The 26,976-nt window shown below is 38.7% G+C and overlaps 1 pseudogene; it reads right to left on the minus strand.

The window, feature by feature from the left end:
• Positions 1 to 372: 372 nt before the first annotated feature.
• LOC122815125 lies at positions 373 to 26,976 on the minus strand (annotated as a pseudogene).

The raw sequence follows: 26,976 nt of genomic DNA on the forward strand, positions 1-26,976 counted from the left end.
TCTTTTCATAAGGTACATGAGTGGTGATGACACTGCAGAGGTACATTTGGGACTACAATACACAATACAGTTTACATGCAAATTAGAGCAAATAAAGTCTCCCAATTAGAATGTATTGATTAAAAAAAACATGGTTCTCAATTTATGGTCAGTTATAAAAGGTATCATTCTTATAAGCAGTCTCATGTAAACACAAGGTTAAAACTAACACAATTAAAAATGTAAAACCTAATTGCAATTAGGCAAGCATGATTTGGAACTGGGTTTCATTATAACAGTTAAAAAGTATGTCCTTAAATGTAAAATTAAAGCAGTGATTTTCAGTAATGTTTTCTCTCTGACTGTGTTGCTGCAAAACACTTCTTGTACTTTTCAAAAGAGGATGTTGTTAGAAAGCTCTGCTGAATTTTTTGGAATTCCAGCCTGAATCTCAGACTCAATACCACAATGATCCTGCTCACGGAGGATTTTGAAGTAGCCATTATCACCCCAGTCTGTATTCCATGAGTTAGCAGCCAGCCAGTAAGGAGTGTTGTTTTCTATGCCCCAGCCCAAGATCTTAATAGCATGACCCCTGACTGCTTCTCCAGTGTGATGCTGGCACACACCTTTTTTTTTATTAGCAGAAAGTCCTCATACACAGTGAAGGCCCCCTCCATGGGTCCATTATTATAAATTTCTTCCATTATGCATTCAGGATAGGAAGGGACACTATAGGCAGATTCACCGTAAATCTTGTCCTTTTCATATGAAGAAGTATAACCAGCATCACACTTTTTCACACAGGGTGGTCTGTCACCTCCTTCTCCAGAACATGGTGGCCATGAGCCATTCATGGGATGTTCACAGGGAGGAATAGTGTATGGCCTGCAACCTATACCAGAACTATACAGCCCCCCAGACACCAAGCCACTATCAGTCCAGTACTGCCACGCTCCCAATGGATAGCCACCATTGCATCCCATTCCACACTCAAAGCCGCAGCATGAAAGCAGATCTTCAGCAGATACTGCCACATTTTGCTTTCTCCCAGAGTGGATGCAGACACAGTCAGGCATAGACTCTACAGCACCAAATGCCCAACATGAGCCACAAGATCCCTGATCCCGGATCTGTCGGATTGTTGGACAATTGGGCCACTGAGTTAGTGAATCAAAGTTATCAGGCAGCTTCACTTTTCCAGAATAGGAAGTCTTTAAATGCAATTTTGGACCATGCAGAATTGTACCACACAGACGCTTCAAATAACTCTGATCCACATTGTAAAAGTTTTGTCCAGCCTTCCATGTAGTATTAATTTGTTAATGTGGTTGATTATATCCTGTGACAAGGTGGCGGAAGATGACAAGCTTCAAGAGATGGCAAAACCCAGGAGGAGACAAATTGTAACTAATGAATGCCACATGATGGATGCTGGCACAACTTAAATGCAAAACAACAAATGCAGCTAATCATCACGACCTTGTCTGCATTCCTCCCAAGCCCATCTGCCATGGTAAGGACCGACACTCCACTAATATGCAGAGGACTGGCATGGGGCTTCAGCTCATGGGTGTCTGAAGCATTCCATACCTGTGCTGGCTACCCACTCAGACTGCTGATAGCACCAATGACTCACGATTGCATGCAATGCCAGTCTGCCTTACCTCTACCCTTTCCATTTACGTGTCCTTTCGGTAATGGCCGTAAGGAGTCAAAGGAGGGAGCTAATATAAAGCCTCTTGACCTGACCTACATACATTTACTACACCAGAAGGGAGGGGGACTGAGTGGAGAGCAAAACCAAGACAACATGTGAAAGGACTAAGGCTGACCCAGGCTTTGTCTTTTTGCATGTGTCCTTTCCTGGAGGGAAACATTGCATCACAACGCCACCCCTGAGGCCATGCTTACCTAGAACAGCAGCACTATCGGAATGAGCTCAAGAGTCTCCAAGTTCCCAACTGCAATCCCAGTTAATCATAAGATCCATGGTGGCTGGGTATGCCCCTCGTGATGCACCCACTAACACAAGACCAGTTGGGAAAAAAATATCTGAAGAGGAACCTTCCTGACCTTGGTGCATAAGGACTTGCCCAGTAACTGACAAGGGGGCACAGAAAAGGGACATGAAAGAGAAAAAGCAGGGTAAGGACCGCCACTCCACTAAAAAAAGTAGTAATTCCAGTTATCTCATCTAACCATCACTCTGGTTACACTAAGACACAGCACTGTTTGTTATCCATCTTTCCAACATTTCTTCAATGTATTTATCATCCATTTTCCTCAATACAGTATGTACATATTGTTAACAGATAATACATTATTCTTGAAAGCTGGGTACATAAAAAAAAATTATAATAGATTATATATATATATATATATATATATATATATATATATATATATATATATATATATACATACATATATATATATATATATATATATATATATATATATATATACACACATACATATATATCTATATAAAATAAACACTGTGCACTAGAAAAATCTTAATTATATAAATTCAGATTTCTTTTAGGTGTAGTACTTAATACTGAGCTAGTAGAAAGGAAATAAAAGCTCAGACACTGAACAGATGATTAAGCTTTCGCTCTTATTCAGGTGGAAGAGCTTCATCAGAATAACCTATAGTCAACAATACTTACATTATATGTAACTAGAGTCACATGTAAACAAAAAAACAATGAACTAGTAACCAATAGTACAACCAGACAATATTTAAAGTGTGCCAATCATCTAAACACAATAACCATGAACATACATATGAATGACAGGGGCATGAATATTAAATAAACACTCCCTTGTGTTAGCTTATCATTGAAGAAATATACAGTATGCCCACTAAATATGCATGTAGGAGACATGATTATTCATATGACTGTACAAGTGGTGACTAACAAGTGTGTCAAAGGTCATGGATGGATGCAAACACATTTTGTAGAAAGAGAACAACTGTCAAAATAGAACAACTGTCAAAATAGAATTAAATCTTCCATTTTAAAGCGCATTTAATATTAACACTTTCATTCAGACCAGGGTATGTTTCTGAATTAAGCAGTAATTGCCATTTAAGTTCTCTTAGTTCTAAATATAATTCCCAATCTCCAAAAAAACAGTTAACTTGTTCTAAAACTACTAAAAGAAGTACAAAAAATGCTATGTTAAGCAAGGGCATTATTTAAGTTCTTTGCCCTGATGGCTCGCAGATGCTCCTTAATTCTATCTGAAAGTTTTCTTGTAGTTTTACCTACATAAAATGCTTTACAAGATGCACAAATACCTGCATATACTACTGCTGTAGAATGGCAGAAGAAATATTTTGAAAACTTAATAGTATAATTACAATGTGTGAACGTGTATTGAGATCCTGTGAAAATGTTAGGGCATACCACACATTTATTACATGACTGCATCCCATTTTGAGAGTTGGAAGTAGAAGTAGAATTAATAAGAAAAGCTAAATCTCTGTTTTCTAAACTCATTCTTATGGTTTTGGTTCTTTTAAATGAAAAGGTAGGTGCAGTGCCAATAGCAGCTGACATAAATTGTGATTCAGTTAATAAATCCCAGTTATTCGAGATGACATTTCTAATTTGTGACATGTCCCTAGAGATAGGTAATGGGAAACTAAGGGTTCTGTTAATGTTACTTCGTTTTTAAGTATTAGGTGTAAAACCATGTAGTAAAATTGGTAAATATTTAGTGCGTCTGTCATTAGAAATCTCGTTACATATATTGTTAATAAGAGATGGATGGTAATTCCTTCGAAGAAACGTGTTTTAACAAAACAGCATTCGTTTGAAGTCATAATCTTGACTGATAATTCTAGAGATGCGAATAAATTGACTTCTGACAAGGTTCCTTTTCATAAAAAAATGGATGGGAGCTAGTAAACTCAAGCAGATTATTTGTATAGGTCTCTTTTCTATATATAGTGGAACATACTGTATTAGGAGGTAGTAAGTATATCTGTGTATCTAAAAAGGAAATAGAAGACCCTATTCCAGACAAAATCAAGTTCAAAAAACCTAAACTGTCTCTCAAATCAGAAATAAAATGGTCTAAAGAAGATTGGTCACCCTTCCATGCAAAAAAAAACATCATCAATAAATCATTTGTAAATGTGTACTAGATTAAAGTTATTCAAAGTATTTAATTTTTCTAATTCCCATGTGCTCGTGACAATATTAGCAAAAGCAGGTGCTATCTTAGAACCCATAGCTATTCCCTTGGTTTGTTTGTATATATGTCCATTAAAGAAGAAAAAGTTATTATTCAGTACCATTTCAACTAAAATACATAGTGCATTCATTTTAATTTTTGAGAAGGTGGTGTATTTGTTAAGAAATAATCTGAAAAGTTGCATACTTTCTTTGTGAGGTATATTAGAGTATAACCCTTATACATCCATAGTTACTAAAATACATTTAGATAACCCTTCTTTTTTGTGGAATAGTTCTGCTAAGAAAGCCCATGAATCTCTTAAATAGTGTTAGTCTTACATCATTTCTAAAAAAAAAAAAACAAAACTGAAAAAATTGCGGAGTACTTAGATGCAGTTTTAAACCCTTTAGTACAAAAGACTAACAACTATTTAATAGATTCCCCAGTTGCCATACACTGGTCAAAACTCTCAGCGTGAATACTTTCTGCTTTACCTCTACAATGATTACAGATACTTGGATTTAATTTAGAAGTTTTATTTAAAATTTTGTAGCACAAACGCTGATAGACATTTGCTAAACAAAGTAATGCAGTCTCAGAATGAACAGACTTGGCATTACAATTTCTCTGCTTTTGAAACTTACATTCACTAAAACAACATTGAAACTCACATTCAAAGAAAATGCACGTGGCCCCTGGCAGATTAAGTTTAACTTTGGGCTGTTTTCAAACCATCAACCCCTTGCACATATTTTAGGACCATGCAAAACTTCTTTATTTCACCTTGCTGATTGTAATAAATTATAATCTATCTATCTATCTATATATATATATATATATATATATATATATTTATATAAAAATATCCCTTGTATAATACAGCATCACTTGTTAGAGCTTGTTTTAAATTTAAAGTTTTTAACATTTTTCCAGTAAGCAATGAAACAAAACAAATGAACCAATCATGACAAAACTGCCCAAGTAAAGTAATTTCAACTATAAAAGGACATTAAAACTTCTGTCATTGCACTTCAGCAATATGAGGCAGCTATGCTCAATCTCTGCAGAAGGAAAAGACATCTGAATAATTCTACAGAGATCTGTAACTAATGAAAAGGTTTCTGCTAGCAAATAACTACGTCTACAAATTCAGTGCCTGCTGCCCTTGAAGAATAAATAGCCTATGTTACAGTAAAATAGATGGTAAGATGGTAAGCTGGTAATACTGCAATAGGGAATGGATGGAAAACTGAAAACAGGTTCATAGTTACTAGGTAACTTATCCAAAGGAAGACAAACTCAGGATTGCAGCACCCGTGTTACGAAGAAAACAGTAATGACATTGCTACAATATCCAGTATAGGTCAGTACCAATAAAAGCAACATTCACAACATCAACAATCCAATTAGCAGAGATTTGCCTAAATTCAAAGTAATAACAAAAATACCAACAAAGACCCATTAACGGATGAATGGCAAAATTCAGTTCACTTCACCACCCACCCAAAAAAGGAAGAAATTTCTTGGGGTACAAAATCAAATCAGCTAATGACTTTGACTTAGAATTGCCACATTTACATTTACAGAATGTTAAGTAAAACTGGCAGAACTTCCTTTATGTTGATATATAACTTTCATAATTAGCATTAAAGAAAACATGCTTTCTATTGCCTAATTAGACCTGTTACATTCCTGAGCAGCATGATATGAGACTCATTAGCTTCTGCATTTCTTTGCATGCACAGTTTGTTCCCATCAGATTTCTGACTGCTGTTGTCAGCAAGAAAATCATTGCCAGCATAATAAGCTAACTAGCAAAACACAATACAGTGCATATACTATGATGTAATGGTATGTGAATCCCCTATTCTGTCTCTGTATCCAGACATCTTTGCTCCCCTTGACACCCACATAGCCGGCCTTAGGCATAGGCCAAATAGGCGGTCGCCTAGGGCGCTGGTCTCACAGGGGTGCTTTTCCAGTATTTATTTGGTGTAGATAGACCAGGATGGGGGCACCAAGTGGTGTGGTGGGGTGTGCCGTGGAGCCCTTTTGCCTAGGGCACCAGTTGACCTAAGGCCGCTCCTGGACACCCACAGCTTATTACATAACTCGTACACTACAGCAGCATTCTAGTGATCAAAGGATTTTCTGTGACTCCACCATGATTGGTGTTTCTCATGTATGACCTTTCCAATCTCTATAGGTGCTATATTAGACAGTTTTAAGAAAATGGACTGTACAAATATCCCAGTAACATACCACTCACAGTGTAAGATCTCTTAATGATCTACATTCCTTGTCAAGACCTTATCACATCCAGAATGTCAATCAGTGGCCTGTCATTAAACCTCATCAAAAGGAAGAGAGATGACTGCTGTAAGAAGGAAACATACTGACCCAGTAATGTTACTTTAATTTTATATGATTATATATGCAGCTAGTAAATGCAACTGTACCATGTCATAAATCGAGATAATGTCTTGCCTGTATGTCGCCATGTCACTCTCTCAGGCAATAGTAATTTATCATGAATGGCTGTTATTAGACATCAGCACCTGATATTATATTATTTTGCAACATGCTGTCGCATTGGCCAAAATAATGCAGAACTGCATACTGCCCATGAACAAATGAAGTTTGAACCAGATTTCTGTATAGTTGACATGGTAGTTTTAATACAAATGGGGGGGGCTGAGTAATTCTGTGATTTAATCTGAGTTGTCCATATTTGAGCCAATAGATGAAAATCATCACAGAATAAATTTATCAGAATCAAAATTACAATTAAAATATAATACAATAAAATTACTCTTTGCATTATCAGTTTTCCTTCCTCCCTGACCTGACATTATTGTATAGCGCCAAATGTTTTGCACAAAATACATTCTATTCTAAAAGCACGCCGTGACGCCACCAGATATCGCTCTTCACGATTGGTTAGTAGGTAACTGAAGGCTGAGGAACTGAGGGAGCAAAGACATAAAATCACGGACAGTTATAGTGGTCTTATAAAGTTAACACAGTTGGTAGAGCAATACGTTCTGCAATTAAAACACATCTGTCACATTTCTGACTGCTGCTGTCAGCCAGATATAAGTTACACATAACAGACCATCGGAACGCACAAATAAAAGCAGTAAATGTAGCTACAACAACAAGCTTTACACTGCAACTTAGCCTAGCAATCCAGAGCTGTCATAATTCACAGCACCACAGAAAAATGATAGCCAACTTTACGGTTTTCAAGAATGGGACAGTGTTATTGCTCTTATAAAATTAAGACACTTGGTACACTACTACATTTTGCATTAAAACACATTTAGCATCTTTAGACCCCTAGAGGCACGGTGAGCTAAGTAGCTCCACAACAAAAATGATCACAACACCGGAAATGTCCATATAGATTTATTGAAAGGTATTACAGGGGGCAATTTTCTGCAATGAACTGCAACACAAAAATTCAAGTAGTATGGTGTTTTTAGTTGTTATCTCATTAACAGGTACCAGTGAAGGGGGTCGCCAATACCATCACACACCAATAGCAGTTGGGGGAATGAAAGCTCATTGTCCCCGTCCAGTACAACTGCTAAAACGGAGTAATGTGCACCAAAACATAATCAAAAAGTGGTGCTTGCCCACACACCATGCAAATGATTAAGGTAAACCAGAGATTCTGCAGACGAATAAAATCACTAAATAAATGCATATGAACTTAACAGTGTACCTGCTTGACAGAATGTTTTCTCCCTCCATATTACACAAAGATTAACTTTTAAAATCATTGCCTGTTGCAAAGATTCAAAAAAAAAAACAACTCACCTGAAGATAAAACACTTGTGAAACCGGTGGGTTGGCTGGAATAGTTCACTGCTTCACGGTCCTCTTCTAAGAGCAGATCGGTATAGGAACTGGAGGGATCCTGCAGCAAAACAAGTAAATTCTTCAATTGCTAGGAACAAAAGGGGTGATATTAGCTTCTAGACCCCTGTATTTATTCGAAAAGAACAATGGCAACAGGTCTTGGGGATGGAGGTGTTATGCAAGTGGTGGCTTGGATTTCGCTAACCTGATTGTCTGCCACCACTTGCTTCAAGGAATCCAAGCAGAATCGGCTTAGTGTGAAAAAAGCGATTTACTCAAAAATATTAAATGTAAAAATATGGTTAATGCAATGTGAAAGCTAAGTTGAGAACAACATGGGGCTGAAATTGGACTGGGAAGTAAGTTGCGCCTGTACAAGGCACTTGGGGGTAATATCATAAAATTCCACACGTCTCATAGCGCGCTCGGATGTAACCAAAGAGGTGCTAGGAGACAGTAGTCGGGGTTAATGTGTTAAACTGGTAACTTGTAAACTGTGCACCATTGTCAGAAATTACTTTTTGCAGACTACCATGGACAGAAAAATGTCTTTTCAATTTTGTAATGACTGTAGTGGACATTAAGCTAGGAAAGTAGGTCAATTTCATAGGTTCATAGGTTGGTACTAAGCTATCGGCCCAAGGGCCTATGCAAGCCTAGACATAACAAGCCAATATGAGCAAGAATATACTAACACTAAGTAATTCTGACCATTTCATTTGAAAGTATCAGTAGCAGCCATCAACCATGGTAATTCAGGAATCTGATTTAGCTGAAGTGGTTTTTTGTTGGTGCATTTTGGTGCTGTTGCAAATTGAACATGCTAGAGTTTCCTTCTATATATTTTTTGACATACAAGGCCAAAATGCTCTGCCTCTTGCACTTCTTTTGGTTGAATCACTACCCAGGTGACCACGTTGAAAATTTTGATATATTCCCATTATAATGCTTTAGGATTTACCACTTTAGGACCTTTCATGATGATTCCATCTTCCAACATGAGCTCGTCCCAGTAAGGAAAATACTGCTGTATGTATAGTGGTGAGCTGATTTGCTGTGTTGGCCATCCTTGACTGATAATGTTTTTCAACTTCTGGAGAATTGGGTCTGAAACTCTGTGATTTCTGAGCTCATCAAGATGTGCTGATGAACAATATCTGACTTCCATGACTTTATAGTCTGCTTTCTTGTTTTCATGCTGTTCTGTTATTCATCTGGGTGCTCATGACAAAGCATCAGCAAGGTATAGATATTTGTCTTTTGCATAGACAATGTTGAAATTGTACTTTTGCAATTTTAACATTATGTATTGCAAGTGTGCAAAGACGTCCATCCAAGTCATAGCCAGCTATAGACCCCCCCCTTCATGACTCAGGACACCCACTCCTCCTACGTGGATCTACTTGCCTCCATCAAGGTACCCCCCCTAACACCCTGATCCTTGGTGATGTCAACTACCCCACCATAGACTGGGTGAACTATTCCTGCACTAATATACTCACCCAACGATTCCTTGACTTCATCAGTTCTGACACACTAGACCGACTCGTCTCTTTCCCCACAAGGGGAGATAACATTCGGGACTTGGTTCTCACCAACATGGGCAACCACTGTAACACTCCCATAGTATATTCTTCCATGGTGCGATCAGATCATTGGTCTGTCTCATTCAAAGTCTCTATCCCACCCCACCCAGCTGTAATCAAGATAAAAAACTTCTCAAAAGCTGACTACAGCCTGCTGAGAGAGGGTGTCAGTTGCTTCACACCACCAACCCCCTCAGAGGATGCAAACAACTATGCTGAATAGTATGCCAATGCAGTATAGAAGGACCTGTACAACTGCATGGACTCAGCCATACCCCACATAACTAAAACCTGCTCTTCAAGGAAATACAAACCTGTCTGGTGGACATCGTCTATCAACAGGCTTTACAACAAAAGGAAGAAACCGTTGTCCAAGGGTAAAAAGGAACAAATTACTAACTGGAAAAACTCCTTCCTTAGCCTCAACAAGCAAATTAGATCACTAGCAAAAACCTCCAAAGCCAATTATGAATTAAAACTAGCCTCCGAAACACAGGAAAACCATAAAGCCTTCTTCAGTTATATTAGGAACCTCCATGGAAAAGCCTAGGTTTGTTCCAAATTAATACTTAACAGTATCACTTACCTTTTTGACTTAGCCAACCTGGTAGCAGATAGGTTCAGTGCAAACTTCAACCCCTTGTCCCCTCCAAAGGCCCTTTCAAAATCCCCAATACTTGTCACGTATCTCACATCTCTGTAGATCAAGTGTTAAAGGTCATATCCAAGGCAAAGAACACAGCTTCCATGGGACCTAATAGTATCCCATCTCCACGAAGAACTGACTTCGCCATTGTTCAACCACAGCCTAAGTACTGGCTTCATTCCAGCAGAGTGGAGAACTGCCATTGTCATCCCCTTGCACAAAGGTGGTGCTACTACTGACCCTGGAAACTATCACCCCATTAGCTTGACAGGTCTGATCTGTAAAGCCATGGAGCATATTATTATTGATTACATAAACAAGGACATAGGCAGACTACAAGCACTTGACCCCATCCAGTTCAGATTCGTCAAGGGCAGAACTTGCCTGTTGAACCTGGTTGACTTTTTTGAGACTGTCACCAAGACTCTGGATGAGGGGAAGTCAGTACATACAGTTTACTTTGACTTGGTCAAGACCTTTGACACAATCCCCCACTCGGGCATCATCAAAAAGCTAACACAACTTGGCATAAATCCCTATCTCATCAGGTGGGTGACTAACTGGCTCACCTACAGGACCCTTAAGGTCAAAATAGGTGCCTCCACCTCCGATAGCAGACCTGTCACAAGTGGAGTTCCCCAGGGATCTGTCCTGGGACCCCTACTGTTTGGCATATTCTTCTCCAGAGGTCCAGGTAAAGACAAAAGACCTGTGGCTAACCATGTTTGCAGACAACTGTAAGTTGGGTGCTGTCATTGCATCCCAAATTATGTTAATATACTGTAAGAGGGTCTCACAGCAACTAATGACTGGTGCCAAAGTCATGGCCTCAAATTAAACACAAAAAATGTATCATTATACCATTTGGCAAAAACACAGCCCTTGCTGATTACCACATCAACGGCAACCCTCTAAGCACAAAACCTGTGGTGAGAATCAGGTTGACAACAGTTTTACATTCAACCATCATGTAACGGCAATGGTCAGAAAAGCCTTTTACTTAGTTCATAAGTAATGGGATTGCATCCAGAAAAAGGAGGTTAATACTTCTCTATACTCCTCCCTCATTAGACCAATAACTGAGTATAACACCCTGTTTGGTATGTACATCTCCAAACATTTGCACCAACTGGAAAGGCCACAGAAATACCTGACAAAAAGAATTCATGGCCTCCAACACCTGTCCTATGTGGATAGGCTCAAATCACTATCTGCTTGGTATCATACAGATTGATCAGAGGTGATCTGTGTCTCGCCTACAAGGCTCTCTTAGACCCTGCCCACTACAGATTCTCCATATCTGTAAGTCTAACTCCTCACGCAATACCCTCTCAAAAGGCTTGAATCTAATATGTGGCATCAACAAAACCTGCTGGAGAACAGGTTTGTCTCTCAGAGGCTGCCCTGTCTCTGGAATAGACTTCCCATACACGTCAAATAGAGTACCTCACTGACCCTGTTCAAGCGCAGCCTCGATGAGTGGATGGGAAACCACAAATTTGTCCCAGGGGTTCCACCTGTGTCCCTCATTGACATGGGCAACAGGTGCTGACTGAGGTTTCTTTTTGGGGATAAACTCTTGGATAGGCTTGTAAGAGCACAAGGACCATTAGCCTAGTAACCTTGTATGATCCTATGAGCCTAATTGTCAATAGAGGTTGGATAGATCTTCCATAATTATAATAACTGAACTTCGAACATGCAAACACTACTGACAAAAGCTCATTTTCTCTTTGTGCATACTGCATCTCTGTTTGGATTAAAGTTCTGAATGCATAGGCTACTGGTATGCTTTCCTGAAGACATGCTGCACCAAGGCAGTACTTTGAAGCATCACAAGAAAAAGTTACAGGTTTATGAACATCGTAATATGTCAATGTGGGTGGACTGGCAATTTTCTTCTTCAGAATGGAAAATGCTGTTTGGTGTTGTTCCAAGCAGGATCAGTTTACATTTTTGCATGTCAACTCACGTAATGGCGCAGAAAGCTCACTCAAGTCTTGGATGAACTTTCCTAAATAGTTGCCCATACCAAGAAAACATTGTAAAATGTGACATTCTCTGGAAATGGCATCTCAAGAATTGCTGCTTGTTTAGATGGATCTGGATGCAAGCCAGAACTGGTAAACAAATGTCCCACATAAGTACTTCTTTAAGCTTGAATTTGCATTTCTGAGGATTCAGTTTAAAAATGACTTCATGTGCATGGTCTAGAGGTTTCCTGAGATTTCTATCATGTTTGTCTTCACCATTGCCCCATACAATAATGTCGTCTACTATAATAGCACACAGATAACCAGAAAAAATTTGCTCCAAAGCACATTGAAAGACTTCACTGGCAGAATTGATTCCAAACGACATTCTCAAAAATCTGTATCTACCAAATGGTGTACTGAAACAATGAAGACTTGCGATCCAGCAATAAAACTGAAAAAACAGTAGGATTTGACATGAGAGTGGCTACCTCTTCTTCTGTACACATTGGATGATGAGGATGCTTAAGTGCTTTGTTTAAGTCTCTTGGATCAATGCATATTTGAATATCATCTGAGCTTTTCTTATGAGCTACGACCATGGATGATACCCATTCGGTCAGTTCTTCTACTGGAGTAAGGACACCTAAATTCACCATTTTGTTTAGTTCTGCATTTCCTTTACTCTGCATTGCTAATGGAATCTTCCTTGTTGGTCTGACAACTCGGCTTAATTCATGGTTTAACTTCATGGAATATGTGACTGGAAGTTTGCCAAGCTCATCTTTGAAAATATCAGCATATTCACTAAAAATATTCTGTGTAAAACTATCATTGTTGTTCATACTTGTATGGTGAACCTCTTTATTAAATGAAATCAATCCCATTATCAAACTGTCTTTGAGGCCTATCAGTGATTGCACATGTCTTTGACTATGTAAAACTGCAAGTCATAGCTGTTTCCAAAAGAATGGCATGAAAGAACTACAGCACCATTAGTTTGAATCTCTTCACCACCATAAGTAACTAGTTTTACACACTGTTGTGAATCAAGTTTCTCACCAGCTTTTACTTTAGCAAACATTTGTGCTGATAAAAGATACCACTTGGATCCAATATCTACTTTAAGCTCTTCAGATTTCTCATTAATTTATGCAATAGAAACTATTTTACACTTTGCTGACTGATAATCTACTGTATTAACTGTTTCATCAGTCACAGAGACGCCATCAACATAGAAAGTTTGCTCACAGCCCTTAGAGTTTGCTACAGTCTCTGTCTGATCTATTTGTTTCTTCGGATACTCTCTTTGAACATATGTTTGTGACACTTTATAAGTTCATAGGTTGGTACTAGGCTATCAGCCCTAGGGCCTCTACAAGCCTAGCCATAACAATTCCCTGGCTGTTTCTTCCTACACTATTTACTTCCCTGACATGCAAAGCCTTTTGAAATGATTCCACTTTTTCTGATCAAAAGCTAAATACTTTTCTCATTTAGGTTCATAACTACCTCCAAAATTGCAAAAGTTAACAATGAGGTTGGGGTGGCCCCCTTCTGCTTACATTCCTTTTTCATCTTAATTTTCTGTTGTACACTATCAATATTCACAATAGCAGATACTGCAAATATGCTTTTCTCATTCGTAAGTATATTCATGGGCTTTTCTGTAAGATCATGTATTTGACAAATCTTTATGGCTTTGCTCAAAGTTAATTCACTGTCTCGAAGCAAAATCTTTCTCACTGCATCATTATTAACTCCATACACAAGACGGTCTTTTACCAGCTCATCTCTTAAATCACCAGATCTGCATGCATGTTTTTACTTTATTTCTCAAGTCAGTATAGTTTCACCAGGCTTTTGATTTCTTGTGTAAAATATGTGCCTTTCCATTGTAATATTCATTTGAGGGTTACACATTTTTCCAAATTTAAGTTTTAAGCACCCAGGGTCTTCCCGCGTTTCAGCCTATATCACAAAATGGCAGTTCTCCCCCTCCCTGCATACACAGCAGGTGCATACACAAATGACCGTTCCACTCAATGGCTTATGAGCTGGCTAAATTGAGGAGTATAAATACTTTTGTATGTGCATCTTTATCAGAAAATGCAACCTGTATGAAAATGTCATATTCTTGCTCAAACACTTGCCAATTGTTAGCAATATTATTATCAGTCACCAGCGGTCCAGGTCTGTGAAAACCCTGTGCCATAACAATAAAATTCGCTCAAATATAAGCATAGCCCAGGTACTTGTAATTATGCCCAACTATACAATAATCTCTCTGAAATGTCTTTATTTTAACACTGCAACACTACGAACACTCCTGACACTTTGGATACTTTGAAAAGTTTTAGTTAATGTGAAAAATTTGTACATTGCAAAAAAATTGGTCATTTTAGCCTTTCTGAACATTTTAAACATTTCAGAAATAATTTCGAACACTTTTATCAATATGTCACTATTTCGGACATTTTATCTCGGTAATTATTTTGAATATTTTGAATGGTTGCCACAATTCGGCAATTGAAAAATAATTTAAACGAGTTTAAGTACCTTTGAATAACCACTGACCAGTTTGTGAGTTCACCAGGGGTGGCTCATGCTATTGGGCTGCAGGACTGCAGCCCCCCAGCTGTAAAACAGAAAAGAAAGAAAATAAAAAAACAGAAAACTAAAAACAAACGCAAGTCCTGGAACATCACGCATGCTCACTTGCAGCATTTCCGGACTGCTGGTGAACCAGTCTGGAGCTTGCACACAGAATCCAGACTGTCTCATCAGCAGTCTGGAACATCACGTATGCACACTCGTGGGATTTCCGGACTGCTGGTGAACCAGTCTGGAGCATCCGCACAGGATCCAGACTGTCTCACCAGCAGTCCAGATTAGGAAGACAGCATTCAGCAGCAGATATCCCAGAAGTCTATGCAGTTACAACTGCATAGACTGGACTGGATGGGGATTGGACTGCAACATCTGCAGGCTGGGTAGCACCCAGCTTGCTCTCAGCAGGAAAAGGACTTGGACGAGCCTCACAGGAAGGACTAGGACTTGCTCTCTCGTCGTGTGCTTTTGTACTGCAGGAATGTGGCATTTACACAATGGAGTTTGGAATGGATTACTGCAGGAAGGTGGCAACTGACTCGTGTGTGTGTGTGTGTGTGTGTGTGTGTGTGTGTGTGTGTGTGTGTGTGTGTGTGCGTGTGTGCGTGTGTGCATGTGTGTGTGTGTGCAGTGTGTAAAATGCTCCAGTTAAATATACCTGGTGGCTAGACTCAAACCCTGTATCTTGGGAGGTGATAGCAAGAGCTTGAATTCCCTACCCACCACCACTTGTGAAAATGTTTTTGCCTCATATTTTTGTTCATGTTGAACATTGTGGTCAGACTTGATATTCTTCAGAAAGTACATGGTAACAAAACCTTTTATTCTAGCAATTTTCTGTTTATAAGATCAATATTTGAAATTTGTCCCAATTTTTGGGGCTGTATTCCTCCATTATTGGCTTTGTCTAGGTGTTTTGTGCTAACAGGTTGTAACCTATGGTGAGAACTGAAGTCAGTAAATGATAGCCATTTAAGTTTTAGTTTATCTATTGTTCAAGAAACAACTGATTTTGCAGAGCCAGGGTTCAAGACTTGGCAGTGAAATGCATGGTGGTAACACAGCATGTTATTCTAGCAACTTTACAAGATTTTACAAGCAATGTTTAAAATGTGTCCCTAGTTTTGGGCTTTTGTCCCCCCCCCCAATAAATTTTGGCCTTTTCCAGATTTCTTGTGCTTCAAAGTTGAGAGATACAGTTGAGTGCTGAATGGATTTTACAAGGAGCTGAGAGCTTGAAGAGAAGTTTAATGCTGCTTATGCTGAATCTGTTTGTATTGTTAATAGCACAACAGGTGATTTGCTTGCTTTTGATGCAGAAGCTGTGGGTTCTGCCCCCACAATATATAGATGCATTGCTGATACTGTACTGTGCTGACTTGTAAAGGGGGTGGATGCTGCAGTCCTGAAACTGTCCTCTTTGGCAGAGATACTTAGTAACAATGAACCTGTTATCAGTTTGCTATCCATTCCCTATTGCAATGTTACTAGCTTATCATTTTTTAATATGACATGGGCAATTTATTCCTCAATGTCAACAGGCACTTTATCTGTAGATGAAACAATGAAATATAACGTTGTTTGCTGTCAGCAACCTCTTCATTAGTTACAGATCTCTAATGTGGAATTATTTAGATGACTTTTACTTCTGCAGAGATTGTGCATATTTACTGATACTGGTGGATTGTAGAAGTTTGAGTAGACTTTTATGATGGAAATGTTCTGAACTGGGCAGTTTTGTCATTATTGGTGCATGCATTTTGTTTCCTTGTTTACTGCAAAAATGTTCAAAACAATAAATTTAAAATGCCCTCTAACAGCTGTACTGTATTATATGAGGAATATAATTTAATACATTCAGGAAGGTGTATCAAAGAACACATGTATGTATCCTGTGCAAGGAGCCTATGATTTGTAAACAGCCCAAAGTTAATCTTTATCTGCCACTGGTCAGATGTATTTTCTTTGAATGTGGGTTTCAATGCTGTTTCAATGAATGTGAGTTTCAAGGGCAGAGAAGTTTTAATGCTAAGTTTATTTTCATTGTGAGACTACATTGCTTTGTTTAGCAGATGTCTATTAGTGTTTGCACTGTAAAATAAAACTTTTAAATGCAATCCAAATCATCATAGAAGCAAACCAGTATACACATTACAGTGTTTATGGTAAATGGGTTGAAATAGCCAAGTAATGGGATATTGGAATAGCTGCAGGGGGGAGGCCCCATTCAACCATGATTTTGTGAGGGGAGAAGGGCGGCAAACTCAGACAGCCCTGGCTGATCTATACCTCTTAACTGTCCAGATTTTTGCAGAATTAATAGATTTTTGCTTCTTATTTTTGGTTTGTTTCTCATACAATTTGTGGTTTTCTGGCAAATCATTGAGGAATGAAGTCACTAAATAATGACAGACATTGAGTTTCAGACTTCATATTCTTCAGAAAAATGCATACTAAAGCAAGACCTGTTGTTCTGTCAACTGACTATGTTTATACAAGAGCAATGTTTAGTACTGTTTCTATGTTCCCCCGATATATTTGGCGTTGTCCAGATTTCCTGTGTTAAGAGGATGAGAGGTACGCACAAATAAATCACTTTATAGAATTAGGTATATCCAAACCTCTCAACTGTCCCTGATTTTGGCTCAAAATGTTGCTCTCCCCCTAATAATCCCTCCTCAAAATGAGAAATTTGGAAGAAAACGTGGAGTGTTTACAATTAATAAATAATTGTAATGATCATAGTTGTAGATTACTTTTAATTTCAGAAATGCATGTAGATTCTCTTATTTTGTCAGTTGCTCAAGTTAACAGTACTAATATTTAAAAAGTGTCCCTTTTTTGACAGGTTCCCTGCTGTATTGTGTGGCTATTATATTTTTGCATCATATTTTTGGTCATCTTTTCATAAAATTGCGTTTTTCCTGTCAAATTAGTAGCAAATCATTAAAGATTGAAGTTAGAAAATAATGACAGACATTTGAGTTTCAGATTTCATACCCTTCAGAAAATTCATACTAATGCAAGACCTGTTATTCTATTATATTTTTAAGTTTATAAGAGCAATATTTAAAAATTGTCCTTATTTTTAGGCCTTTGTCCCACTTCTGTTTATGGCTTTGTCCAGATTTCTTGCTCTGAGGCTGAGAGGTATGACAAATGTATCAGTGCCATCACCATCAGCCAGAGACATATCAAATTGAGACATATGTGTTGCTCCCCACTCCCCCATGTAATGACTCTGGATGTGTCCAAGCAAGGCAAGGAGCAGTTATGCAGTGTAAGTGTGCAGAGTATCCCCCCATCCAAGGTAGACACAAGTACTACAGTGGTTTTTCATCTGTGCTTCATTTTGCAGAATGTTCTGATTTTCTTTCATATTTTTATACTGTTGATTTATGCTTCTTCTTATTCAGAAAATGCATGTCGTTGCAGTGCCTATTGCTCTGTGTTTAAGTAGCAATGCTTTAATGATCATCAAGTAAGCTTGTCTGAGACTGTAAGATGCAAGTAAGCTTTAATAAGCATACTGTTAAAAAATTACCAACATTGAAAGCCTTTTTGTCGTTGCCATGCAGAGAATATTTACATAACTAGATAGCGTATAATCCTTGGGTATTGAAAAGCATATGACAGTATTTATAATAAAGGACAGGATTACAGTATTTTCAGAAGCTCGTTACATTTGTTGAAGACTTGCAGTCATCTTTGCAGACTTTACCCATAAACTAAACAGAATGCCAATCTGTCATATGTGGTCCATAACCTGTGCGGTAATCCTTTAAGCAATTTATTTTGAGCTTGTTTCTTGTTTGCTGCTCATTTTTTACTTTGATCATGTTTTCCCCATGAAACAAGTAGATAGTTGTTGTCAAGCAGCAGGTTTTTTTGGATAAGAAACATTTTTACAAGTGGGGTTATTGCTACTTTCAGCATGTTACTTTGTACTTTTATAAAGCTGAATATAAATTATAATTAGAACTGCAGTGCAAGAAGAAGTGGTTTGAGTTGAGTGCTGCTTGTTTTTTATACTTGATTTTGACTGGCATTCCAGTACTGTATTTAAAAAGTAATTTATTTTTTCATGCCTCACAATCTTTTTGTTTCCATTTAGATATTAAGTAATCTGTCATGTAACCAATGCATTGAAATATTTTTTTCTTATACAATTAATTTTGTCTTGATTAGACTCTCATAATGGTGGCACCCAGGGCAGTGTATTTAATTAAAGTCCCAGTTTTTGCAGTTTTTAGCATAGCTCCACCCCTTTCTGGTTGATCACACCCTTTCCCCATTGGCCACACCCACTCAGCTGTCTCCTGCAGCCCCCCTTTGATCTGAAGTCAACAGCTGCCACTGGGGTTCACTCCTGTATTTTTCTCCACTTTCTAACTTCCTGCCTTATGGTTTGTAAGCTGCTTCAACTTCGGATCCCATTCTGACACCATGTCACATGCCTTGTGTATTCAAATGAGACATGGAGGCACATATCAGGAGTTGTAACTGGAACATATACTTCAAACTTCATAAACTAACTAACTGACTTGTTACTTCAAACACTCTCATATGTGCATCTCCATTCATGCCTGCACTCACCCTGGCTGACTGTACAAAATGGCACTGTTCTCACACATGCTTAGTACTTATATGCATGTGTTATCTAGCTACAGTGGTTGACTAGGTTCAAGATAGACACTGATCTACAGTCATCTTAAGATGTCACTTCTATGGCTGATTGTTGCAGTAGGAAGGCTCAGTTTCTTGCCACAGACTACAGTTGAATAGGTCCGCAACTCTTTTGTCTCTTCCTTATCTTTCATCCATCTTATGGATTCTTTTAAATTCATTGCAGACTCTCTCTTCAACTTGTACAGGTCGATAAAATACAACTTCCATGTGAACAACAACATATTTACTTTATACAAGGTAATCACAGCAGTTATGATTATCTAGCACCCTCCCTTCATTTTCTATGTTATGTTATTTCTTAATTAAATATCTAGTTCTCCTCTCTTCATTCTTATATAGGTGCATACGTTCATAGGTAGGTACTAGGCTATCTGCCTGAAGGCATTTATAAGCCTAGCCAGAATGTGTTGGCTTTTGCCATCCCCTTAGATTAGTTCCCTGTGCCTCTGTCCAACAGAATCATTGAAGTGATTCCCCGGGGTAAACTTTCTGTTTCCCATCCACTCATCAAGGTTTCTATTGAAGAGTGTTAGCGAGGAGCTCTGCCTAATGTAGACTGGAATCTTGTTCCAAAGCATGGGAAGTCTCTGTGACAGGAATCTATCCCTCCAGCACATCCTATTTATTGTTGTGGTGAGGTTTAGATCCCTAGAGCGTGTGGCTCGAGGGGAAAAGCTTTTCTTTAGGTGGAGCTTGTCCATCAGTTCTGGGTTGGACATGGCCTTGTATGTCAGGCAGAGATCACCTCTGAGTAGGCAGTATGCAACCGAGTACAGCTGGAGTTTCTTCAGTCGAGCTGCATAGGGCATCTGTTTGAGGCCAGTGATCCTCTTGGTGAGGTACTTCTGTGGTCTTTCCAGCTGTTGCAGGTGTCTTGTAAGATACATCCCAAATGGGGCATTGTACTCTATAATGGGTCTAATGAGCAATGAGTAGAGGGGCACAATGACCTCTTTTGATCTGGATGCAAACCCCTTTTTTGATAAGGTGTGCCACATAGAAGGATTTTCTAACCACTTTGGCAATGTGATTATCAAAGGAGTGTTTACTATCTACTTGGGTCCCCAGATCCCTTATTACATCTTCCATATTTAGGGGACTACCACATATGTGGTACTTTGTGGGTACTTTGCTTTTTCCAAAGGGGATGACTATGCACTTTTTGGCATTTAGCTTGAGGCCAGGATTTTCACACCAGGTGTCCGTCTCAGTGAGAATCTTTCGGAGGATATCTGTGTCAGCCGGAGAGTCAATTATAGCCCCTAGTTTGCAGTCTTCTGCAAACCTGGCTAGCCATAATCCTCCTGTGCTTGCCTGTACCTCTGAGAAGTATATGCCGGACAGGAGGGGTCCTAGGGCTGAGCCCTGGGGAATGCCACTTGTAACCGGTTTAGAGTCAGACCTAGCTCCCACAACTCTTACCATGTGGGTTCTGTCCATGAGCCAGTTGGCAGCCCATCTTGTGACGTAGGGGTTTATGTTCAGGCTGATGAGCTTGCCTATAATACCAGAATGGGGAATGGTGTCAAAGACCTTTGTGAGGTCTAGGTAGGCTGTGTGTACCCCCTTTCCCTCATCTATCACCTTGGTAACTGTCTCAAAGAAGTCCACCAGGTTTAGGAGGCATGATCTGCCCTTAACAAAGCCGAACTGGGTCGGGTCCAGTGTTTGGAAGTTCCCAATGTCTCTGTTAATGAGTTCCATGATGATGAACTCCATAGCCTTGCAGACCAAGCTAGTCAGGCTTATAGGGCGATAGTTCCCGGGGTCTGTTGTGGCTCCACCTTTTTGGAGCGAAATAACCATTGCTGTGCACCACTCTATGGGTACAGAACCTGTGGAAAGGCTGAGTTTGAACAGTGTGTTTAGGTGAGGGGTTAGTTCATCTTTGAGCTCATGTAGGATGCAGTCTGGGACACCATCCAGTCCCACTGATGCTGTGTTTTTGGCTTTGGAGAGGGCTGTTTTAACCTGAGTGTCTGTGATTTCAGGGGCTCTACATTCTTCTGGTATGGTTATGGGCCCTTTTGGGGGTGAGAGGGGGGTGAAGTTTGCTCTGAACCTGTCTGCCAAGATGTTGGCAATATCAGTCGGTTCAGTGCATTTTGTACCATTCTGCACTAACTCCGAGCAGATCTGAGCATTGCCACTTAGATTCTTGACATAGGTAAAGAATGCTTTGTGGTTATCTTTGGAGTCCTTGGCAATTTTTCTTTCGAAACTCGCCTTGGATGATTTTATGAGGGATCGTAGTTTCTTGCTTATACTGATCAGAGATGTCTTCCCTTCTTGGGATTTTACTCTTTTCTCTACTAGTTTCCTCCTTTTGTTGTATAGCTTGTTTATGGCAGAAGTCACCAGACTGGTTTTCTTTTCTTGGAGGAGTGAGTCTTGGTTTTGTTTGGGATAGCACGATCCATGCATTCTTGTAGGTGCCCATAGAATGCATTAGTAAAGGACAATGTTATCCTTTAGCATGGGGGCTTTGAAACATTCCACCTCGGTCTTAAGTAACGTAAAGTTTGCTTTTGAATAGTTTTTCACAGTGGTTTCCTTGTCCAGGGGTGGGGGCGGAATGTGGATATCCAAAGTGATTTGTTTATGGTCAGATCTAACCAGTGAGGGGTTGACCTCCGGTGTGGAGCACCGGTTGCCAATGTTGGTGATGACCAGGTCCAATATGTTATCACCTCTGGTGGGAGTGTTGACCAGTTGATCCAGAGTGTTTGAGTTTATAAATTCTAGGAAATGTTGGGCAAGGGAGTTCGTACTTGACTAGTTCTCCCAATTAATGTTTGGGTAATTGAAATCACCCAATATTAGGGTGTTTGGTAGGACCTTTATATTTCCCAGTGTTTCCAGAAATGCGGAATGGTGGTCCTGGGACATAGTGGGTGATCTGTAGCAAGCTACAATTTGAATTGCAGTTTTGCCCATTGTTAGTTGCATGTGGATGATCTCTGAAGCATCGTGCTGTACCACTAACCTAGAGGTGTGGGTGTCCTTGATGAATATGGATACGCCCCCGCCTTTTGTATTTCGGTCCAGGTTCTGTGGCCGAAATGTATGGTAGAAGTTGTAGCCTGGTAGGGCTGGGGTGCTCTCTGGAGCCTTAAACTAGGTTTCTGTTACTGCACATATATCGATTTTCTCCATACTGAGGAGTGCCTCAAGTGTATGCATTTTGAGGTTTAGACTTCTGGCATTGAGTAGCATTACCCTCAGTTTTTTTGTTACTTGTGCTATTTATGGTGGTGGGTTTGTCTTTTGAGCCTTGCCTAAAAAAGGCACTATGGGGGTGGCAAGAGCCTTGGCCAGTATTTGAAAGCCTAAGGGTGACAGGTGCATGCCATCTTTGGCGAAGCAGTGTAGCTTGTCGAGCATGTCATCCCAGGTGGACAGACACTGGATCCCCTTTGAATGACACCAGAAACTTAGCCAATTGTTGAAAGTGATAATTTTTTCTTTATACTGTGGTATCATTCTTGGTGAGGGCAGGATGTTACTCAGGGTCAGGGTCATACTGGCCTGGGCTACAAGATCAGAGAGTTCTTCCTTGTCTCTTTTCATGTAGTCCAGGGAGGTATGGCTCAGGTCATTCACACCAACATAGACAAAGACAGAGTCATATTTGTACTTGTTCTAGAGTGACCTGAGCTCTTGTGTTATGTGGTGGATCCTGGCACCAGACAGGCAGCTAACAGTATCCTTCTCCTTATTCAGCCTAGTGAGTGGGACGTCAGTGTGCCTTACTATAGAGTCACCTATTACTAGTATGTTGGGTATGTTATTTTGCCTTAAGGGCTGTGATTGCATGGCACACTGGTTTTATGAAGTATGTGTTTCATGATTTGTGTTGGGGGATGGAGGTTGCTTGGATGTCTGCTTTGGAGGTCTCTGTTGCTTTTGCAGATTTTTATTTAGAGCCTCCGAGTATGTTTTCATGTATTTGTGTGTTTTTTGCCGGTGCTGGTTTAATGGGTCTATGTGAGACTGGTGGTGTGATGCAAGTATTTCCGTTCTCCTCTTGACGGTCTGATCCAGCCTTGGGTTGAGAGAGCTTAGCCTCCAGTTTGGCTGTATAATTGCATCTCTCACATGTATTAGTGTTTGGTGGTAGGAGGAGAGGGTTGTCTGTGTATATGAGGCAGTTGTAACATTGCCTCAAAATGCCCAGATTCACCAGTTGGACTGGAGAGTATGCCTAAAACTACCCTTTGGACATGCCTGGATAGGTACAGTGAACTGTTTAACTGAATGGCTGGTAAGATTGAATAGAGAGCCTTGTCCTTCTGTACAGTATAGGAGGGTCTAGTGCTAGGGTTTATAAGTGCTTGCTATGAGTTTTGAGCAAGTGCTGGGCTGAGAAATGAATGGCTTGAGTGCTTAAGTTGAAAGTTTGTCTAGTTCCAAGGGAAAATTTGAAGAGAAGACTTTGTGGAGCCAGGAATAGTTATACTCTAGCTAACCGGCGCTGCCTGGCATGCAAAATTGGGCAAATGCAGTATTTATAGCAGGGAAAATGAAAGAGATAGAAATTAGCCAAAAATTGCTAATAATCCACTAATTTCTGGCTGAAACCACTCCTTTAGGGACAGATGGGCTGCTCAAAGATCCCCTCTCTCACAGGTGAACAGAGAAACTTCCTTCTATCCAAGTAAGGTATGGGCAAACACAGAGATTTGTAACACAGCCCTGAATTCAGCACTTAACCTGAAAACTGGACTATATTAGCTTAGAAAGGCGGGAAACAAGTATATATATTTTTTCAGAAAATAAAGCAGATACAATAAAAAAATGATTTAAATGCACATAAAATGATACTTATTGTTATATATCTCAGATCAGAGTTGTAGTCAATGCCCCTAGTAATAATGTAGGAAGAAACACAAATACAGTAAAAGCAGATGCATAGAATGCAATTTTTTATATGTATAAAACAATAGAAAATGGGAAACTGATTTAAACAAGTTACCCAATTAACCAGAAAAAAACTCAAAACTGAGCCCTGCTCCAGCAGTCTTCAATCAGACAAGTTCGAACTGCACACTCCTGCTGCTAGGGTGCAGGGGAGCCTTCTCCAAAAATAGATGGCCTGGTCAGTGCTCAAGTTATGCAAACAAAGCTAGATTCAGAAGGCCTGAATCTGGTCTATGCTGCAGCAACAAGGCACACCAATTTCAGAAAGAAACAGTTCAAATAAGCAGGCACAATAAGCCTGTGACCAGAAATTCTGAGCTCAAAAGGGTAGAATCCAACCTCCCACAAGAGTAAAAACTAAATGAAAACTCCAGCCAAGCTAGAACTTCCAATGAGTGACCTCCCAAACCTCCTGTAATCTAAATGAAAACTCCAGCCAAGCTAGAACTTCCAATGAGTGACCTCCCAAACCTCCTGTAACAGAGGCACATGGGATATATGCAAATGACCCTTATGAACATCAGGTGTTTCAGCTATATGGCGATTCTGATTGCCCATGACTCTTAAGTTTGAAGTCTTTTTAATGGACAATTTCAGGCCAATAAAGCCAAACCCCACTAGCTATGGATATGCATATTTCGGCCTTGTTATGACCTCATCAGCATACAAAAATGCAATTTTTATATATATATAAAAGAATAGAAAACAAACAACTGATTTAAACAAGTTACCCAATTAACCAGAAAAAAGCTCAAAACTGAGCCCTGCTCCAGCAGTCTTCAAACAGACAAGTTCTAACTGAACACTCCTGCTGCTAGGGTGCAGGGGAACCTTCTCCAAAAAAAGATGGCCTGGATCAGTGCTCAAGTTATACAAACAAAGCTAGATTCAGCAGGCCTGAATCTGGTCTATGCTGCAGCAACAAGGCGCACCATTTTTAGAAAGAAACAGTTCAAATAAGCAGGCACAATAAATAAGAAAATCCACGGAGTCTGGAGCTCAACCACCACAGTACTTTATTGCACAAGCTTCACCAACTGGAAAGACAAAAATGAGAAAACTGGTTCTCCACAACTGACCTAGGTTTCGTCAAATGACTTCTTCAGAGTGTGTTGAACCAGTATATAACCACAATCAATAATGACTCACTAATTACAAAAATTATTACTTCAAATAAATTGACAATTAATGTATTGTTAAAAATATTCATAGTTAAAAAATACTTTGTTAAAATCACATAAGTATCACAAAAAACTACCCCACATAAAATAGTAACTAACTGGTGTTGTGTATAATCAAATAACTTATTATAATTAACTATGTATATACATAACATATCAAATACATTAAATACTTAAATAAAATATATTTGTTAAAATTAAAATGTATTTGTATTGTAGTTATGGTACTGATAATGTACAAATATTAAAAAATGTTTAATTTAATAATATACCATATAGTATATTGATTGATTTTATTTGTATTATCCTTATAGGTGTGTTTATCCCAAAATATGCCTTAATCTCAAGAATGGCTTGATTGACACAAACTCATTTAACCCTGGATGTGAGTGTGCATTTAGTTTAAATTGCCATTTAAAAAAAGATGTTTGAAACATGTACATTAAACAATGGTTCCAACAATAATAAGACTAAAGGAAATTTTAAATGTGGAAGATGCTTGACGTGTAGGCATATTATGATGACTGGCAAGAGATTGGTTATTAACAACATACCTATTAACATTATGGGACACTTTGATTGTTATTCTGTCAATGTGGTATATATTGCCGTATGTCAGTCATGCACTGCCTTTTATGATGGAAAGACATGTAGGGCTTTTAGAGAAAGAATAAAGGAACACATATTGGATATCCAACATAAAAAACCTTCAAATGCCTTGGCAAGGCATATTATAATGCATAATGATCATCATTTTAAGTTTTGTATTATACAACAACTAGAAAAAGATCCACAAGGTAGAGTCACTGAATTTCATTTAGATGTTTGTGAAATTAAAATGGCAATTTAAACTAAATGCACACTCACATCCAGGGTTAAATGAGTTTGTGTCAATCAAGCCATTCAAGGCATATATTGGGATAAATACATATATATAAATATAAAAAAAATAAATAATCAAAATATAATATAATATATATTATTAAATTAAAAATTTTTTAAATTTTATTCATTATTTGTACATTATCAGTAAATACAAATACATTTTAATTTTTTTTATTTTTTTTTATTTATATTTTTTATTTATTATATTATGTGTATATATATATTATTATAAGTAATTAATAGTTATTATTTGACACAACACAACACCAGTTTATATTATTTTATGTGTAGTTTTTTTTGTACTTATTATTTTTTAACAAGTTTTTTTTACTATAATATTTTTTAAATATACATTAATTGTCAATTTATTTGAAGTGATAATTGTTGTAATTAGTGAGTCATTATTGATTGTGGTTATATACTGGTTCAACACACTCTGAAGAAGTCAT

This window comes from Protopterus annectens, chromosome 1.part1 (genome assembly GCF_019279795.1).
Source record: "Protopterus annectens isolate FY-2018-M chromosome 1.part1, PAN1.0, whole genome shotgun sequence".
Taxonomy (NCBI): domain Eukaryota; kingdom Metazoa; phylum Chordata; order Ceratodontiformes; family Protopteridae; genus Protopterus; species Protopterus annectens.